The sequence below is a fragment of the Arachis duranensis genome, chromosome 9 (genome assembly GCF_000817695.3).
Source record: "Arachis duranensis cultivar V14167 chromosome 9, aradu.V14167.gnm2.J7QH, whole genome shotgun sequence".
NCBI classification, from domain to species: Eukaryota; Viridiplantae; Streptophyta; class Magnoliopsida; order Fabales; family Fabaceae; genus Arachis; species Arachis duranensis.
The window spans coordinates 3,438,559-3,455,465 of record NC_029780.3 but is presented as its reverse complement, the minus strand read 5'-3'; the positions used below and the strand labels follow the sequence as shown (position 1 = coordinate 3,455,465).

Here is a 16,907-nt window from a genome sequence, read left to right as displayed (position 1 = left end):
CTAGAAAAATTAAAAAGAACTATTTAATATTTTTAAGCATGAATATAAATAAATTATAAAGAAAATACATTAAAAAATTACACTCTTAATTAACATATTTCTTGATTAATGTTAACTATCACTTAAATTTATACATAATTAAAGAAATCCAAAATAAATGAATAGAAGAAGTGACTACTTTTATAAAGACTAGCAAGATATTCGCGTCATACGCAAGCAAGATAAATAAAGACTATAATGACGTAAATGTAAAATATATTTGAGATATTATTTGGTGTAAAAAATAAAGGAGCATTGATATTGTTTGAAAAAAAATGAAAATTTTTAAGCAAACAAAAAATTGCTATAAAAAAAATGCTATGGAGTATTATGTTATGTTGTTATTCATAAGTGATGCTGTCAAAATATAAATAATGTTCTAAACTCTATTAATTAAAAATCAAAATAGTACTTTATTCTATATTAAATTAGAGTACATTATCCGAATAGTCACAAAAAAAAATTAGAGTACATTACTTCTCAGAACATTAATAATGCTCATTTATTTTTCACACCAATTAACAATTTAAATATAGTTTATATTGAAACTTTTGTTTTAAAATAGAAAGCATACAATACTTTCTCTTTTGTATTTGTACAATGGAGAATTCAATAATTGTTAATTTGCATAAAACTTAAATAATTAAATACGATTATAACAGAAAAAAATATAAAACAGAAAACAATCTTATTAGATTGAAAAGGAAAGAAAAAGCCTGAGTTACTTCATCCTCTAATTGACCATTATTGTTGTTTCTGGAATAGGATTTTGGCCGGGAGACATCAAGTGCTTCCATGGCCTCAAATAAAAAAACAGATTTAAATTAAAAATGATAAAAAAAAATTATAGCTGCCAATACAAAAGATACATATCCGTTTACATATTTTTGTGTATAAAAGACCTAATTTTTTTGTAGTATTCTTTGTATATTACCATTTAATAAGTTGCTTAATAGTCAAAGCTATTTGGAGTAAATCTCCAAAATGGTCTCTCAGATTGAGTCCGTGCACCAATATTATTTTTGACTTTTAAAATGTTCTAATTGCACCCTTCATATTGAACTCCGTGCGAAATCTTAGTCCTTCCACCCATTTTCGGCGTGACTCAGCAGCCGGAGTGCTGAGCTGGCAGTTTGTGGTCCATGTAGGCAGCCTTAAACGACGCCGTTTTACCTAGAGGTAGCCCTAAACATTGTTTTCAACGTCAGGCCTTTCCACGGCCTAGAGTAAGTTCCAACTCATCTACTCCCACCTCATGTATCCTCTCACCCTCCCATGGCTTCACTCTACCATTCTCAAAGTCAAAATCCGATGGTCTTCCTCTCTCTGCAGCCCGGCCCCATTGCATGCCTTCATTCATATCCATGGAACCCTGGGGAGTGATCTGCTGGAGCTGCCGAGGCAGTCATTGTCTGAAAACTAACCCAGCGACCGTAGTCCGCAGTGGAAGCATCAGATTCATCACATTCAGGAATGGTAGAAGTAGCCAATTGGTGGCGGCGGGAGGGGTTGGATGGGCTGGATACCGTGAAGAGAGGATGACGGAACGAATTAAGAGAGGAGACATTGGAGAGGGATTCGAAATCCGCCTTCCTTTTAGAACCCCTGGAGGTTGGGGAAGAAAGAGGAGGGGTAACAAAGACACTATTGGATATTCTAAGAAGAGGAAGGTTTGTGGGGATGGAGGTGATGTTATGAATGAATGGTAAGAGGAATGAAGAGGGGTTTTGAAGGTTGGGATCAATGCGAGAGGGGATGGGGAATGATGAGGAAGTTGGGCTAGCATGGTAGGAAGGAACCGGACTTGAGAACGCTGGTGACTGTGGGCTTGGCTGCAGTGAAGAACAACCACTCATGTTCGCTGGAGTTACTCCAATCTCACTTTGCGGCCTCTTGCATTCTTGTCATCAAAACACAGATCTCAATCAAGATTTCTAGGGTGAAACTAACGGAACATAATCAATCATCTACAAAAGCTAGTTAGATCGCAAGTCTTTATGATCAAATCAACTTTTTAGCAAGATTAGAAAGTGGATCAACAAAGCAAGCAAGAAAGAGCAAGTAGATCTGAGAGGAAGAGAAGTAGAAGAAGAAACCTTACTGTAGGTAGTACCGTCCTCTTCTTAACAAGCAATGGAAGTATCCTCCGGCTGCTGAATGACGTCAGAAATGAGTGGAAGAACCAAAATTTTGCACGGAGCTCAATTTGAAGGATGCAATTAGAACAATTTAAAAATCAGGGGTAACATTGGTGCGAAGATTCAATCTGAGGGACCTTTAGAGATTTACTCAAGCTATTTGCTATTGAGTTGGTTAAGGTCAGGCATAATATATATATATGCAAAACAAACTAACAAAATTTTAAATGTTTAAACTTCTAAGTGTGATTGATTCAATACTGTTCACTTGCTTCCTTCAATAATAAAGACGAGTATGGTGATGCGTGTTGACTTTGAGAAGCTTCTGCTTGGTTGTTCGATTCTTAAAGTTCGATGTATTCGGTTGTCGGTAATATAATCCGCTCTTTTAAAGAGTTTGAAGTCTAAGTTTGAATAAGTAAACCTCATTGTCTTATTGATGGTATTGAGTTAATAAAATTAAACTTACCGACTTATCTCTTGAATACCTACCTACAAATCACCATATCAAATACATATCCGGTAAATGAGTAGGGTGATGCGTGTTGACTTGCAGAAGATTCTGCTTGGTACAACATAGAGTACACTAAATTAAATAAAGGAAAAATTTTGGTAACCAAAATTTTTCAACCATAATTAGTCAAAATTTTTTATATTTTACTTCATTTATATTATTTAATAATAGTTTTATTTTTTATTCCACTCTCTTATCATTCAATTTGTCACCGTTCTTATCAAATCTACTTATTAATGATATTAATTATAAAATCATATCCCTTTTTATTAGGCACTATTGTAATTAATACTTAATATTCTTTTTTATAATTTAATTTTTATATATAAAAATACAATAAAAATTAATAATAATTATATTTAAGAACGATAATTATAATATCAATTACATTAAATAATTGCAATTGACTTTAATTTTTATTTCCTTTAATTCATTTATTATCATGTCAGGAATTAGAAAATGTGAAAGTCTTGTTTAATACCTTTATCATTGTTACAAGAATCATGAATTGTAGATCGTATAGGATAGAAGTTAACAAACACCATTCTAGTTCAATTACAAGCATAATTGGGATAGGCCAAGGAAATTTACAAAAAATTGTTTTTATCATTACAAATAGTATGATATTTAAAATCAGAAGGAACTGAAGAATAATTTGAACAACAGACGATTCACTCAATGAATTTGTTGTCAGTCAACCAATTTTCGAAAATATAACCACATTAGCTTTGATGAGGTAAGGTAATAAACTGATATAATTTTTTTTGTGTTTTTACGTGCATTTGTAAAGTTCATATACATAACATCTATAATTACATACAACTAACATCTAAAAATTAAATTCATATTTATTAGACATTACATCCATACACATATCATTTTTTAGTTATTGTATAAGTAACTATCAAGTTACTACAAATGTTTAAATTTTATCATAATTAAATTTAAAAAATGTCAAATTCTTAAATTAATTTATTTAATTGATAAATTTACTCATAACATCCATAAATTTATACCCATAACATCCATAATTTCATATTAATAACATCTATAATTTTGTGCACATAATATTCATAATTTCATACTTATGATATCTATAATTAATAAATTTTTATAATTAATATTACCAAATTTTAAACTATGGGTCTTATTGTATTCTTCAAATTATCTCATGTGCACTAATAAGTCATAATTTTAATTATTAATATTTTTTATTTAATATTCATATGTATACTTATTTATTGATTTTAATATAATAAGTTAATAATTATTTCTAAAAATTTATTTTTTATTTTCGTTTATATTTTATATTTTATTTTTTATTTTCTAATAGTCTATGTGTAAAATATGAGTTGTATATTGAAAGTTGTTAAAATTTTTTAATTTAACCTCCATAATTTCTGCAGAGAAATTGCATTTTAATGAGTAATAATGTGATTGAGGGATGTTAGGGATTTGATTTGAGAGAAACTAAAACTAATTTTAGAAAGAACATTAATGACTCTAACCACGTAGAATAAATGTGAATGATAAGGAGAGTAGGTGATAAGGAGGTGTATATCACTTGCTTATCAAGAGAATGGAAATTTTTTTGTAACATTTTTATATTCTAATTACTCTTTGGCTACCTAGCACTGCCCTTAAATAAATAAAATGACTTATTAAATCACTCTTCCACCTTAGCCCATGACAACAATAAAAACGTCTCACGGCCCACAAATTCAGCCCAACAGAATACACAACTTCAATTATAATTTTAATCTTTATCTTATCTTATAATTATCTTTATCTTTATCTCTATCTTATTTTTATCTTATCTTTATTTACTTTTATCTTTCATAGGCCAATGCTCTATATATACTTAGTTTTACCTTCATAGTGAACAATTCAATCAATCAACAATTAATAAAATTTATTCATCTTTTCTTTTCTTTCATTATCATTCTTTTACAATTTTATTATCTTTGCATTCTTTCTGTTTTATTATGGTATCAGAGCTCCTCTTGAGCTCTGCTGACATCCATGGATCAAGGAGAAAGGGCACACTAGCAACTTCATCCGGAGCCTCTTTTGGACCTTTCGTCAGCCCAACACTTTTTTTTATGGCACTTCCTTTCAATGAAGAAGCTCGTCCTTCAAACCAACTTGAGCTTTTTTTCAAGTCCAACTACTCATTATCTTTGTTCTTTCAATACTTTTTCTACTGTTAACAATTTTTCAAATCGAGATTCATTCTTAAATACTTGGATCATTGATTCTGGTGCCACAGATCACATTGCATCAAATTTATCTTGGTTTATTTCTTACACACAAATTTCTCCTATTATTGTTCATTTACCAAATGGTTCTCAAACTACTGTTTCTTATAAAGGCATCGTTCAATTTTCACCATCATTGGTTCTTTATGATGTTCTTTATTTACCTCATTTCAACTTTAATATTATCTCTGTTTCAAAAATTACTTCAGCATTCACATGTGAAAACTTTTTTATCTTCTTCTTATACCTTACAGAGCAACAATTTGGGGACAATTGATTTGGCCAGAATGAGAGAGGGATTATATGTCTTTGAACCCAATTCGGTAAAAATTTATCCATTACACACTCCATAAATTCCATCCAATCTCCACCCATTACACCTTCTAATATATGGCATTTTCGTTTAGGACACCTTTATGAGCAAACACTTAATCATTTATATAAACAATTTCCTTTTATCTCTACGGATCATGATGAGGCTTGTGACATTTGTCATCTTTCTAAACAAAAGAAACTTTCATTTTCTCAAAGTTTTAACAAAGCCAATGCAAGTTTTGATTTATTACATTTTGATATTTGGGGTCTGTTTCGGCAAAATTTTATTCATAATCATAAATATTTTTTTACTATTGTTGATGATTTTAGCCGCTTTACATGAGTTACTTTATTAAAATCAAAAGGATAAGTGCAAAATCAAATAAAAAATTTTATTACTTTAATTGAAACACAATTCAACTCCAAAGTCAAAACTATTCGTTCCGATAATGGACCAGAATTTATTTTACCTGATTTTTATGCTTCAAAGAGCATTATTCATCAACGTAGTTGTGTTGAAACTCCTCAACAAAATAGAAGGGTAGAACACAAGCATCAACATATTTTGAATATAGCTCGTGCTCTTATGTTTCAATCTAATTTACCATCATCTTTTTGGTCTTATGCTGTTAGACATGCTGTTTATTTACTTAACAGAGTTTCATCATCCACAATTAATTTTAAAACACCATTTGATGTTTTATTCAATCATCCACCAAATTATCATGACCTTAAAGTTTTTGGATGCTTATGTTTTGTTTCTACCCTAATGGCAAATAGATCAAAATTTGATCCAAGAGCCAAAAATGCTGTATTTATTGGCTTTCAAAGTGGTTTTAAATGATATATTATTTATGTTTTAGAAGATAAAAGAATTGAGATTTCTAGAAACGTAATTTTTTATGAAATGATCTTGCCCTTAGTCACAAAAAATGCCCAATTCTATACACTCAGCCCAACATTGCCAAACACACCTTCTCAAAAACAAGATTCAGTTAGTCTTCCAGTTGAACCCTCACCTATACCCATTGACCCAACTCCACCTAGTTCTTTATTTTCTCCAACAACCTCTCCTTCTTCCTCAACCGAATCAATGCTGTAAGCTACTAAAGTCACTGAATGGTTTATGACAATCTAGTCGTATGTGGTATGACAAACTTTCTCATCTTTTACTATCTCATGGATATCAGTAGACCTCATCTGATTATAGCCTATTTGTTAAATTCATTGGTGATCAAATTTCTATCATTTTAGTCTATGTTGACGACATTGTTCTCACCGATAATTCCATTTCTGAACTTGTTGCCATTAAGTCTATTTTACACCAACACTTTCGAATTAAAGACTTGGGCCTATTAAAATATTTTTTGGGTATTGAGGTTGCTCAATCAGAAAAGGGAATTTGCTTATCTTAGAAAAAATATTGTCTTGATCTTTTGGAGGATTCTGGTTTATTATGTGCTAAACCTGCTTCTGTTCCAATGGATAGTACCACAAGACTATATCAAGACAAAAGTCCCCTACTATCCAAACCTTTTGTATATCGCCGTTTGGTTTGGCCGTCTTATCTATCTCACCACTACTCGACCGGACATCATGTATGCCACTCAACAATTAAGTCAATTCATGGCATCTCCAACTGAATCTCATCTTCAAGCTGCCAAGCATGTGTTACGATATCTGAAAACTAGTCCCGTCAAAGGACTTTTCTTTCCAAGGGAATTAGAAATTCAGCTTCTTGGCTTCAGTGACTCTGATTGGGCCGGATGTCCTGACACTCGGCGATCTTTAACAGGTTATTGTTTCTTCTTAGGCAGTTCTTTAATCTATTGGAAGACCAAGAAACAAACCACCGTTGCCCGCTCATCCACGGAAGCAGAATATCGTGCACTTGCCAACACAACTTGTGAACTTCAATGGATACTAAATGTGTTACAATTTTTACGCATCTCTCCCATCCGCCCACCGGTTTTATATTGTGGTAATCAGAATGCTCTTCATATTGCTGCTAACCCAGTTTTTTATGAACGGACTAAATATTTAGAGGTTGATTATCACTTAGTTCGACAAAAAGCTCAAGCTGGAGTGATGAAACTTCTCCCAATTCCCTCTTCTGGGCAACTAGCCGACATCTTCACCAAGCCTTTGTCTCCTCAACCCTTCCATCTTAATCTAAATAAGCTTTGTATTCTTGACATCTTTCATCCTCCAACTTGCGGGGGCGTATTAAATCACTCTTCCACCTTAACCCATGACAACAATAAAGACGTCTCACGACCCACAAATTCAGCCCAACAGAATACACAAATTCAATTATAATTTTAGTCTTTATCTTATCTTATAGTTATCTTTATCTTTATCTCTATCTTATCTTTATCTTATCTTTATTTACTTTTATCTTTCATAGGCCAATGCTCTATATATACTTAGTTTTACCTTTATAGTGAACAATTCAATCAATCAACGATCAATAAAATTTCTTCATCTTTTCTTTTCTTTCATTATCATTCTTTCACAATTTTATTATCTTTGCGTACTCTTTCCATTTTATTATGACTCTAAACAAAATACTTTACCAAATTATATATTACATTAAACTAAAGTAAATAAAATACAATAAATAAATTCAAACAAATATGATTCAGCAAAAGAATATAGAGTACATTGAACTAAATAAATAAAATAATTCCAAACGAATATATTTTAGTAAATCATATATTACATTAAACTAAATTAAATAAAATACAATAAATAAGCTCAAGCAAATATGATTTAGCATAACGTATAAATATAATTTAGCATAACTCTGCTAATCGGATTCATATCCTCCATTCTTCTCAGAGTTCGAGTCATCAGGGGTTAACTCTTCTTGTGCAACCTTGTCTTTTTTCTTGTTTAAAGTATTGCCATCTTACTTCTTTCTTTTTTTAAATGGCTTTACCTCTGATTTAGTGCTAGATTAGGTAATAGATGTAACTTATGAACAGAATGATTCATCATCAATCCCAATGATTGGCTTTTGAGGTGTCTTCTTGCCTACAAATCTTGTTATGATTTTGTTGAAGTGTTAAATTTGAAGTCACCAAATTTTTTTGTTAGTTTGAGAGTGAAATTTTTTTAAACAAATTGTGTAATTTTTGTGTTTGTTTTTTTTTTTTGAATTGGGAGAGTGGATGTAATTGAATTTGGTTGAGACATTGAAATCAATTGTGATAAAAGCATGTTGATAGTGGGCTGTGGTGTAGACTGTGGTGTGGGCTGTAGTATGGGGTATGGTGTGGGTTGGGTATGAGTCTAGATGACTTGGTATTTGGATGCACAATTGGCTCACTAGGTGGTGTTAGAGTCTCATTAAAGACACACAATTGGCTTAGAATTATGTTAATTTCTTTAACACAATTATATTGTTTTAAGTCATTCTTATCACCTCTTCCACCAACACATTCATCATTATCATACAGTTCCATATAATCTATAAATAGGAGTGTACATGGTTTGGTTAATCCAAAAATTAAACCAATTTTTTGTTAATAAAAAATTTAATCTTGATTAATTAACCAAATTAGTTTTACATGATGAAACTGATTATTATTCAGTTAGCAAATTTTAAAACTGATTTTTAACTGGTTATTAAAATAAAAAATGGTTTTGAAAGAATAACTGATTTTTAGTGTAATGTTGTAGAAACATAGCATAATGCAGCAGCCAGAACAACAATTCTCCATTCAATGAGACAGATAATTAGAACAACAATTTTCCATTCAATTCATACAAATTAATTAAGTCCTAACCAATCAAAAAGTGAACCACAGTGAAGAAGAAACTTACAACAGAATCCATTGAAATGAAGAGCTTAATACTGAGCGATTTTAAAATCTGCACATTTTTAATCCATTGAAATGAAGAAGTCAGAAGTATACTAATGAAAGAACAAAATAAAACAATCAACAAAATAGAAAAAACCCAAATAACAAACTTAGGATAAAACTCAGAACTCAGAACCAAAGGCAAGCAGGAGGCTTACCTCAATTGATGAGCTTCGGTGAGCCACCGACAAAAGAAGAAGAGAACCGAAAAAGAGAGATACTCCGACGAATCAAAGTGAAGACAGAGTCGCGAATGGGAAGTTGAGGTAGAGAGACAGAGTCGTGAGTCAAAGTGAAGACTCGAAGAGGTAGAGGTCCGACGAACCACCGGTGAGCTCCGGCAAGAGGCAGAGGAGAAGAACTGTTGACGGCGGCGAAGAGTGAATTTGGTTTTGTCGAAGAGGCTTTGTCATTTTGAAATTAGGTTTTGATTTTAATTTGGTTTTGGTTAATCGGTTAAAAATCGATTTTTTTTAATTTGGTTTTGGTTAATCAATTCTAAAAGATATGGATATGGTTTTTAAAATTGTTTTATTAAACTGATTAACTAAAATGTGGTTAAGATTTTTTAACCGGTTAATCATATTTTTTTTTATGAACACCCCTATCTATAAACTCAAGGACAGAGGGACCATGTTCAAAATAGATATGAATGGCATTATCATTTTGGCAACAGAGACTAACCATATTCTTAGATCCTGTTCCATCTTTAATCTCCTCAAACTGTATTCTAAACCATCTTAGAGTTCAGGTACCAGCAAGCATCAACTTTATCATAGCCCAACTCCTTCTTGTCGGCATATCTTGTTACATATTTTCTAAGTGACTTTGTTGAAGTGTTAAATTTGAAGCCATCAAATTTTTTTGTTGGTTTGGTGGTAAAATTGCTCTAAACAATTTGTGCAATTTTTGTGTTTTTTTTTCTAAGTTGGGAGAGTGGGTGTAATCGAATTTGGTTGAGACAATGGCTTGGTGCTTATGCGATTTTTCTTGGGAGCAATGAGAATCAGTTGTGATAAGGGCATGTTGATAGTGGGCTATGGTATGGGCTGTAGTATGGTGGCGTTGGCTGTGGTGTGAGTTGGGATATGAGTCCAGATGACTTAGTATTTGGTTGTACAATTGGTTCACTAGGTAGTGTTGGAGTCTCCTGCTCAGTAAAGACAGACAATTGGCTTAAAATTATGTTGATTTTCTTAACACAATTGTATTGTTCTAAGTCATTCTTGTCACCTCCTCCACCAACACATTCATTATCATTAGACAGTTCTATATAATCTATAAACTCAGGGACAGAGGGACCATGTTCAAAATAGATATGGATGACATTATCGTTTTAGCGGCAGAGACTAACCATATCCCTTAGATCCTGGTCCAGCTTCAACCTCCTCAAACCGTATTCTAAACCATCTTAGGATCCAAGTACCAGCAAGCATTAGCTTTATCATAACCCAACTCCTTATAGTAACTAATTATGGCAAAAACATCTAGGTAATTTATATCAACTCTAAGCCATTCATCAGTTTGATTTGATGTGTATACAAATCTTCCATCAGAAACTTGGTCTCAAACCTCCCTCCATGGGGAAAAATGAGCCTCGGTCGATCACTCATCTGAAAAAAATACAACAAAATATATTAGAGTTCACCATTAAAAAAATTTCTAATTTTCAAAAAATGTTAAACAATCACATACTAACAAACCATTAACTAACAAACCGTTAACTACACACTATCAGATACATTTAACTTTGCAAGCAAAAATAGAAATTCTAAACCCTAGAACACAACCACCAAAAAAATGGATAATAGAAAATATTCAAAAAAGTTAAATGCAAATATCAGAATCACAACATACTATGGTAATCACCCAACTAACATCAACACAGTGAAAAAAAATAAAAAAACTTAAATCCTTACTGTTCACCGGAGAAAATGTTTGCAGCTGATGATGTTGACAGAAATGAAAAATTTCGCTGATCAAATGAGGGGACAGCAGACGACCGTCGGTGAGCTGCAATGACACTGTCTTGAGGAAGATGAAGAGGTGATGAGGGTGACGAGAATGTATTGCAATTTTTGGTAAGAAAAAAACTTTAAGTAATGAAGAGACCGTTTGAGAGTTTTTTGATTGGGGAGGATAAATTATTGGGACAAATCGGTATCATTTTGCTGTAATGAGAGGTTCATCACTAAACGACGTCATTTAGTTAAGTGCTAATTTGGCATTTAACTGTACATCTCAGTGTTATTAAAACGTTTCTTAATTTTTAGACTGATAGGAATTCACGATTTTGAATATAAGAGATTTATTTAATTATTTTAAAAAATAAAAAATTAATCTAAATCGAGTTAGAAATTTGAGGAAGCAAATTAAGTATTTCGTCTTTATTTAAATTAAAAAAAACCCTTTTAAAAATAGTATTAAATGAAAGACTGCATCTTTGGTCCAATTTTTTCGTCAATGTCCATTTACTTGCATATGTGTGTTGTACCGAACTGAGGTATGCAACTTTAATTTTTTAAATTCGTTTCTATTTTTATAATTTAAAAAAGAATTTTGTTATTGTATGTTAGGACATAGGTTAAGTATATGATAATATAAAAAGAATATTTTAATGTTATTTTTTGTAAAAATAAAATGTTTTACGTTTTTAATATATAGAAATAATCTGAAGAAAATCTCATGCCCTAAACTGTTCAAGCTGTGATGTTGATGGTTTGATGAATCAGAAGGGATTAAGAGAGGGAGAGAGATAGGTTCTTCTCATTATTGGAGAGAATGAAAAATCCCCCTTAGAAAATATTTGTTGAGTTATTACACCTTATATACTATGTACTTTTTTTTATGTACTCTCACTAAAAAATAATTACAATGGTAAACCTATTATTGATAAAGAAATAATCTAGGTAACACCCTCCCGCAAGCTAGAATTGTGTAAATCTAACAATCCTAGCTTGGAAACATTGGCAAGAAAAGGACCCGGTGGCAGAGCTTTGGTAAGAAAATCAGCAAGTTGATCCTTGGAACGAACTGGCATAAGATGAATGAGACCAGACAAATGCTTTTCACGAACAATGTGGCAGTCCACTTCAATGTGTTTAGTTCTTTCATGAAAAATGGGATTATTGGCAATGTGAATGGCTGACTGGTTGTCACAGAATAGAGTGATAGACTTTTGAAGCGGCAAGCCAATGAAATCCATTAAGAAAGATAACCAACTAGCTTCACAAGTGGCAACAGCAAGAGACCTATATTCAGCTTCTGCAGAGGACTTGGCAACTGTGGTTTGCTTTTTACTCTTCCAGCTAATGAGCGAGTTCCCAAGCATGAAGCAATAACCGGAAATGGAGCGACGAGTATCGGCACAGGTAGCCCAGTCAGCATCGGCAAATCCAGTGAGATGCAGATTAGAAGTAGAGGAGAAGAAGAGACCAGTTGCAGGTCGGCCTTTTAAATATCGGAGTACACGAAAAGCAGCCTGTAGGTGAGAAGTTGTTGCACAGTCCAAAAATTGGCTCAAACGTCCCACAGCATAAGAGATATCGGGTCTAGTATTTGTGAGGTAAAGGAGTCGGCCGATGAGCTGTCTGTAAACAGTGTTGTCTGTTAAAATGGTACCTGATTCCTTTGAAAGTTTCTGACTATAATCAAATGGAGTAGAGAGAGGCTTGCAATCTAGATAACCAAAATCTCTGAGAAGGTCCATGGTGTACTTCCGCTGATAAATGTGAATTCCAGAGTTAGAGCGTGCTACTTCCATTCCCAAGAAGTATTTGAGATCACCAAGATCCTTTATTTTGAATTTGTCATCGAAAATTTGCTTGATGGTATTGATTTCACCAATGTCGTTCCTGGTTAACCAACTCATCAATATATACTAGAATGGCAGTGAAACTTTCAGATTGTTTCTTAATGAAGAGTGAATGATCATCAAAAAACTGCTTATAACCAGCATCCACAAGAGTCTGAGTGAGCTTAATGTTCCATTGCCTGCTTGCTTGCTTAAGCCCATATAGAGATTTTTGCAATTTACAAACCAAACCTGGTTGTGACACAGCCAAACCGGGTGGTATCTTCATATAAACTTCTTTGTCCAAATCTCCATGAAGGAAGGCAGTGTTGACATCCAGCTGTTTCAAATGCCATTTCTTTGCCGCTGCTAATGCTAACATTACTCGTAGGGTAGTCATTTTGACAACTGGACTAAAAGTATCACCATAATCTACTCCTTGCACTTGAGTGAATCCTTTTGCAACTAGCCTCGCTTTGTGTCTCTCTATGGTGCCATCGGGATTGAATTTTACCCGAAAAACTCATTTGCAACTCACAGCCTTCTTGTCTTTTGGGAGTTCAGTGAGACACCAAGTTCTGTTCTGATCTAGAGCTGTCAATTCATCTTGTATTGCCTTTCTCCAACATTCATGTGCAGCCGCTTCCTCATAAGTGCTAGGTTCTTGATTTGAGGTGATGGCTAGAGAAAGTGACTTATATTTCGGGGTTAGTTTATCATATGACAAGTGTTGTGAGATAGGATATAAAGAGTTAGAGTTGGAAACATTGCTAGAGTGAGCTGTGTGAGTTGTCAAACAATGATAGTTCTTCAAATAAGCAGGCGGTTTCTTGACTCTTTCAGACTTTCTAGTAATGCAGTCATGTGTGATGTCAGAGTGTTGTGATGCAGGTGCATTATCAGTGTGTGGTGTGGTAATGGGTGCAATGGTGTGTGAGGAAATTGGTGAGTGCATTGAGCTTGAGAAATGTTCATTTGAATCTATGAGTGTGGTATGTGTGGGTGATTGCAAATGATGTGTGGATGGTGTATCATATTGAAAAAGATCAATGCATTGTGGAGTACGAATGGGCACTACAGAAATGTCAGTGCTAGTGGAATGTAAAAATGGAAAATGAGTTTCATAAAAAATTACATTTCTGGATATGAAAATTTCCTTTGATTTTAAATCAATAAGTCGAAAACCCTTTGTTCCTAATTTAAAACCAAGAAAAGCTGTTTTTCTGGCTCTTGGGTCTAATTTTGTTCTTGAATTTGTTAATGTGGAGGCATATGCAAGAGAACCAAATACTCTTAAATATGAAAGGTCAGGTAAGTTGCCATACAAAAGCTTATAAGGACTAGCATTATTCAGGTTAGTGCTGGGCAACCTATTAATTAGGTGAATGGCGTGAGCAACTGCATATTGCCAAAAACAATGTGGAATTCCTGATTGAAATAATAGTGCTCTAGCAACACCTAAAATATGCTGGTGTTTTCTCTCTACAATCCCGTTTTGCTCTAGTGTTTCTACACAAGAAGTTTGGTGTAAAATTCCAGTTGATGCAAAAAAAGATTTTAGAGTGAATTCTGGCCCATTGTCGGTCCTTATACACTTAACTTGTTTTTCAAAATGTACTCTGACAAAATTCACAAAATTAATAACCAATTGTGATGCTTCAGATTTGGTTTTCATAAAAAAAATCCAAGTGAATTTGCTCTTACCATCCACCACAGTCAAAAAATACCTATGTCCTTCATTGGAAGGGACAGAAATAGGACCCCAGATATCCATATGAACTAAATCAAAACAATCTTTTATTTTAGTTGTACTAAGATTAAAAGATAATTTCTTTTGTTTTGCAAAATGACATGAATCACAAGGAAAATTTGAAGCAATACTATCTATAAAAGGATAATACTTCTTCAGAAAAATCAATTTATGCATGGGTATGTGTCCTAATCTAAGATGCCAAATATTGTTGTGCTCACTGTAATGTAAGTTTGAGGTTAACTTTGACACAGATATCAATTTAAAATCAAAAGAAGGAATGTATAAAACATTTTTGAGAAAAAAATTTTTAGAGAATGTGATTGTGCCAATGATGGTGCTAATAGTTTTGGTTCCATTTGGCAATATCACATTGATTGGATCAATATTTTGAAAACTTGCAAAATCTTTTAAGTCAAAAGTCACATGATCTGTTGCACCGGAATCAATGATCCATAGTGCAGATTTTGGAGTGATAATGTTCATAATTCTCGCATTAAAATGTAATGCAATGGTTTTACCTGGAGTGGAAGTGTGAATGGAATTAGTCAAAGTTTGATTTGCATTATGAGGTTGTTGCTGCACACTTTTGTCTTTGATCAACTCTAACAAGGCAAATCTTTGCTCTGGAGTGAATCCAGATCTTGATATTCCAATGTTCTCTTGGAGACAATTGAGCTGGAATTGTTTGTCACTGAGTATATCATCATGCCCCTCAGTGATCACGTGATTGATGGTGGTGTTATGTTGCTGCCATTGGTAGAAGTGGGAGGAGTACCCATGTTTCTTATAGCATACATCTTCTGTGTGGCCTTGCTTGTTGCAATGAGAGCAAGCCAATGTAGCTCCACGACCTCTGCAATGGGAGGATCTGTTTGCCATGTTTGCCATTTTGAGAAATCAATGAATCACAGAGTAATAGGGATTCAGATCTTCTTCCTTCCAACTCGTTGATCGGAACAGCTATGTTCACCAAGAAAAAATCTTGCGAAATAGCCTCTCATCAAACTCTATTGGATGAGTTTGAAGGAAGAGGTAAGAATGGGGAAAAGAAAATGTCGAAAGAAAAATTAGGGATAGAAAGAGAATGGCAAAATTGGATTGATCTCAATTCACAACTTTTTCTTTTTTTTTGATTCACAGCTTGGTTGCTCTCCACGCTCACCGCACCATGAAGAAAATCTCATGCCCTAAGCTGTTCAAGCTGTGATGTTGATGGTTTGATGAATCAGAAGGGATTAAGAGAGGGAGAGAGATAGGTTCTTCTCATTATTGGAGAGAATGAAAAATCCCCCTTAGAAAATATTTGTTGAGTTATTACACCTTATATACTATGTACTTTTTTTTATGTACTCTCACTAAAAAATAATTACAATGGTAAACCTATTATTGATAAAGAAATAATCTAGGTAACAAATAACATTAATTTTTTTATAGTATGTTTAACCTATGTTCTTAGGACACATGATAACAAAAATTTTTTAAAAAATAAAAACAAAACAGAAATGTCGTTTTCTATTTTCATAATTTAAAAAGTATATAAAAATAATTTAGTATTTTAGTAATTTTCAAAATTTAAAGGAAATATTTTGAATGAAAAATTAATTTACAAAATTTTTTAGATTCTAAAAAAAATAATAACAAAGTAAAATTCACCCGAAACCAAATATCCTAATGTAAGTGTGTAATACACATAAAAAATTATAATAAAGTAAATTTCACCTGAAACTAAATTACTTAATGTAATACTCATTTTTGACTAATATTAAAAAAGTTAAAAATAGTCTAATTATATACATAAAACTCTAACAAATATCATTCTATCTTTTTTTAATTTACCTTTTAGAATATCACTAATGCTTTTTCTATGAGTTGCTTTGCCTTTTAATCTAAAATCCTAAAAAAAAGATGATTTAAAATGTTATAATATTATTATATTGAATTGACAGATATTACGTGAGATATATGCAATCCTTGTTTCACATGAATTAAGAGATAAATATTCAATAAAAATTTATTGATAATGCAAATATGTATGAATCGCAAATCGATATAATGTAAATTGGAATTATAAATGTTGATGACATGCAAAATTAAATTTTAGATCATGGTCAAAAGTGCTTAAACGGAGCCTTGTTTCTTGCGATAGGAGTGTTGATCAACCTGATCCATTTGTATTACGAATCACACACACATAATCACCAAGCTGTTAAGCTTCTTATTAATATATATAC

The 16,907-nt window shown here is 32.7% G+C and overlaps 1 pseudogene; it reads right to left on the bottom strand.

Annotated features, from left to right (window-relative positions):
• Nucleotides 1–710: 710 nt before the first annotated feature.
• On the bottom strand, nucleotides 711–3,236 carry LOC107463864 (BES1/BZR1 homolog protein 2-like; annotated as a pseudogene).
• Nucleotides 3,237–16,907: the final 13,671 nt, after the last annotated feature.